The following is a 5,182-nucleotide window of genomic DNA, read 5'->3' as shown; positions in this document are numbered from 1 at the left end:
AAACTACCACCATTGTTCTGAGTAGTAGTGACACATGTTTTGAGGCAGATTTTCCAATCATCGTCGGTCCATATACCCAAAACGCCCGCAAAGCTCGATTGTGTACCATGTGAATCTCACTGTATCATGTATCATGTGAACTTGTAAACCTGCAAATGAATGATATATTGCCTTTGTACATTTGTATTTCAGTGTCCAATGTGAATTTTATTAGCACAAGCGGGTCTATAATGAAAATAAATCGAGAGCCCTCAAATATAATGGAGGTAGTTATTCAAAGAGACCGCTTTCAATGTGAAAGTACTCTTAATAGTTTTTCCTATGGAAAATGCCTCTTGAATATTATGAGGCGAAACGAGAAACCCTTGAGACCCATGTACCAAAACCATCTTGAAATATGTAGTAGTATAAATAAACTTGTTGGGACAATGTTCTCGCTGTAGTATATTGCTTGAATATATATTGGTTGGATAAATAAAAATCATCTTGTCATCGATTATTAAATAAGGACACGCATACATATTTCGTCGCTCAACATGAAAATGGATGAATCGAGTTCTCTTTGTAGAATCGGACAACTTTTGTCCCTCCAAAATACAGGATGCGTTGACTAAGCATGATTTTTAGTAGGGTTTGTCCATAAAGCCATCATCCTCTTTTCAAGCCAGCTAAGTAACCCTTGAACTAAGTCAAAACATGGGCGCTTAGAAAATGTCTTATTTGAGATATACGGCAAGATGGCCACATGTAGCAACCATGTCTTCCATGTAATGCCTGATTTTGGGGTCATGTGCTGATCCTTGAAAGAGCGCAAGGTAGCAAGACTTCACGGAGTAGGCGCCCAAATCCAACCACGAGCGTAGCGTGTAGGGCGCTACAGAAACGACGATGTAGCGAACGCGTCTCCACAACTCGACATACTGAACAAGCGCGGTCGTGCCAAGGCCACCTTGGATGTCACGAGGAGACCTTGGAGCATCGTGCGATCACAACATCGTCGCTTGGGAACCAAGGCATGATCTAGAGGGATACTGTTGGCGATGGAGCTGCCGGAAAGCCATGCGAGAAACCACGCGTGTTGCCATCCCCAAATGTCCAGGTCATCGAGACCGTAAATATTTGCGTAACCTTGGGATCAAAAGGTAGGTGTAGATGTCTCCAAGGGCACGAGGGATCTATGTGTTGCACCCATAGCCAACACGTTCGTAGGGCAACACCGACCCTCTCCTGGTCTTCTACACTGTGTCCTCCCAGGAAAGTGGAGCGACATACTTTCACCCAATTCACGTGCCATTGGCCTTCTTGTGCCCCGCCCAAAGAAAGCCCGTGATGATCTTATTCACCCTGGCAAGGTCGGATTTGTTGAAGACAATGTTGATATGTCCAAAACGTATCTATAATTTATGTTTGTTCGATGCTCTTTTGGGTGACATTGTTATATGTTTTGCTACACTTTTATATCTTTTTACACATATTTGGATTAATCTACTAACTTAGTGCACCCAGTGCTAGTTTTTGTCTGCTGATGTCTTTTTTGTACGGACTTTTAACCCAATTTACAGAGTTCCAAAAATCCCGAGAAAAATATATAAAAATCAGCGTGATGGAGGCTTCACGGAGTACCAGGATGGGCCAGAGGGGAGCCAAGGCATACCCAGGTGGCCTCCCTACGCGGCCTGCCCCCTGGTCGCACCCACAGGTCGCCTTGGTGGGGCCCACCTCCTCTGACGCCCTCCTTTGGCCTATATTTACCCCTCGGACGGGAAACCCTCGTAACATATCCAGAATCGCGAATTTCTCCATCGTTCCGCCGCCGCAGCGCTTCCGAGATCGGGAGCACCAGAAGACCCCTTCTCGGCACCCTGTCGGAGGGAGGATTGACCTCCGAGAGCTTCTCCACCACCATGGATGCTCCCCGGACCTGCCGTGAGTAGTTCTCCTTGGACCATGAGTCCATGACCAGTACCTATGTGATCTCTTCTCTCCAATCTTGTGCTTCAATGGTTAGTCCTTGTGAGCTCCCCTACATGATCAAGGAATCTATGTAATTTTCCTGCTATTGTTATGCTCGGTTTGCTGGGATCCAATGGATTATGAAATTATGTCCAGATTGTGATGAGTTATATATTTGGTTCTCCTTTTATATTATGTTCTTGAGTAATTCATGCATGTTCTTCGTTGCTATTTATTGCTTTGGCCGAGTAGTAGATTGTAACTCCAAGAAGTGGATGATTAGGGAGTAGATGTTGATGGATAAACGGTCTACTTGTTTTGGCGTACTGCCCATTAGTTTTGAGCCTCTAACTTTCAAGTAGCATGATTAGCATTGTGGTACGTTTATAATTCTGTCAATTTCCCAGCTGTAATTTTTTTACCCAGCATAGTTGTTTATCGTCTTCTGAGAGAGAGACATCACTAGTGAACATCATGTGACTCCGGTCCATATTACTACCATTGTTTACACCTCCACCATTTACTGCTTTTATTTACTTTTCCGTTGCAATCACTATCACTATTCCCGCTTGTGTTTTGACCCTTTGCAAACTAGAAGGCCTAAGAGATTGACAACCTTTTTGTACTCGTTGGGAGCAAAGTTATTTGTTGTGTGTGCAGGTGCACGTGTTCTGCTAGCGCCAGAGCAGCGAACACCTACTTGTTGATCCTCGGAGTCCTCCTGGTTGATAACCTTACAGTCCCCATGTAAGAGAAATCTGTTCCTGACTACATCTCCACCTTCCACTTTGGGTAACCAACGAGGGGCGAGAAGTATATCCATTAACTCGTCATCAAGCAAATTTCTGGCGCCGTTGCGGGGGACTCCAGTCTTCAAGATAGGGGAGCTGCACACTATCTTTTACCTTTGCTTTTTAGTCTTGTTAGTTTGCTTTCTAGTTTTTTGCTTTAGAGTCTTATACCAAAAACCACAAAAAAATAGTTGCTCTGTTCTTGCTTGTTGTTGTTGCCATGGGTTCCACTGAGAACACCAAGTTGTGTGACTTCACTAGTCACAACAACAATGATTTTATCTACACTCCTATTGCTGCTCCCGCCATTGAGGAAACTTCCTATGAGATTAAAGCTGCTTTACTGAACCTTGTTATGAAAGATCAATTCTACGGTGCTGTGGATGATGCTACTTTGCACTTGAATAATTCTGTTGAGCTTTGTCATATGCAAAAATATAAAGAAGTAGATGGTGATATTGTTAAACTTAAGCTTTTTTTCCTTTCTCCTTGAGAGGAGGAGCCAAAGTGTGGCTTCAATCTTTGCCTAGGAATAGCATAGATTCTTGGGACAAGTGGAAAGATGCTTTTATTGGGAAGTATTACCCGCGTGCTAAGATTATCCAGTTAAGAAATAACATTATGAATTTTAGATGGATAATGAACACGTTGCCCAAGCTTGGGAACGTATGAAATCTTTTGTTAATAATTGCCCTACACATGGTTTGACTACTTGGATGGTTATCCAAACTTTCTATGCAAGATTGAACTTTACCTCGCGGAATCTGTTGGACTCGGCCGCGGGAGGAACCTTTATGTCAACTACACTTGGTGCTGCCACGAAACTATTGGATGAGATGATGACAAATTATTCTCAATGGCACACCGAGAGAGCTCCAACGGGTAGGAAGGTAAACTCTATTGGGGAGATCTCTTCCCTTAATGATAAGGTTGACATGATCATGACTTTACTTACTAAGCGAGCTCCTATTGATCCTCATGATGTTCCTTTAAATTCTTTGGTTGCTCGAGAAAGAGAGCAAGTTGATGTTAATTTTATCTCTAGGAACAACTTTAATAATAATGCTTATAGGAGTAATTTTGGCAGCAATCCTAGACTGTTTCCATCCAACAACTATTGGAACAACAACACTTATCCTAGCAGCAAAAACTCCACTTCTGAATTAGAGAGCATGCTTAAAGACTTTATCACTTCTCAAAAAGCCTCCAACAAGAATGTAGAAGAGAAATTAGAAAAATTAGATAGTCTCTCTTTGAAGGTAGACAACATAGCTCATGATGTAGAGATGCTTAAAATTAGAACTTCCCACCTCGAGGAAAGGACACCACACCCATGAATGATATTCAAGTTTAAATTAATAAGAACATCAGAGTGCTAGGCAAACTTAAGGATAGATGGGCTAGAGAAAAAGAAGAGGAAGATAGAATTAAGAGCCTTCCTACACACACTACCCTTGCTACTATACAAGTTGTTGAGGATCTCAAAACTATTAGTACCCATCACATCCCTAGTCCCAATGGACCTATTAATGGTGATGCTAATACCTCAACTTTAGGACAAGAAGGTCCTTTGAACTTAGAGACTACCAAAAGAATGAGCTTAGATGACATCACCATCACTTTAATTAATGGTAATAATCTTGATTTTGATAATTGTAATCTTTCGGAAGTTATCCTTTTTGCAAAGAATGGCTAAAGACCCCTGATACGTCTCCAACGTATTTCTAATTTTTTATGGTTCCATGCTATTATCTTGTCAAACTTTGAATGTTTTGTATGCCTTTTATATCTTTTTGGGACTAACTTATTAACTCAGTGCCAAGTGCCAGTTCCTGTTTTTTCCGTGTTTTTGACCCTTTTCAGAGGAGAATATTAAACGGAGTCCAAACGGAATAAAACTGCCGAAAAGATTTTTTCCGGAACAGAAGATACGCAGGGGCGTGAGAACCAAGGCAGAGGCCACCAGGGGAGGCCACAAGGCCCCTAGGCGTGACCAGGGGGCCCGCACCTAGCAGGCTTGTGGGCCCCCTCTGGCTCGTCTGCCCTACCTCTTCCGCCTATAAATTCCCGAAAAATCCAAAACTACGCGAGAGATCCACGAAAATACTTTTCCGTCGCCGCAAGCTTCTGTCTCCGCAAGATCCCATCTGGGGCACGTTCTGGTGCCCTGCCGGAGGGGGTTTCGGATACAAGGGCTTCTTCATCAACACCATGACCTCTTCGATGATGCGTGAGTAGTTCACCATAGACCTTCGGGTCCATAGCTAGTAGCTAGATGGCTTCTTCTCTCTCTTGGATCTTCAATACAAAGTTCTCCATGATCTTCATGGAGATCTATCTGATGTAATCTTCTTTTGCGATGTGTTTGTCGAGATCCAATGAATTGTGGATTTATGATCAGATTATCTATGAATCTTATTTGAGTTTCTTCTGAACTC

The sequence above is a fragment of the Hordeum vulgare genome, chromosome 5H (assembly GCF_904849725.1).
Source record: "Hordeum vulgare subsp. vulgare chromosome 5H, MorexV3_pseudomolecules_assembly, whole genome shotgun sequence".
NCBI lineage: Eukaryota > Viridiplantae > Streptophyta > Magnoliopsida > Poales > Poaceae > Hordeum > Hordeum vulgare.
Note: the sequence above shows the minus strand (reverse complement) of the source record.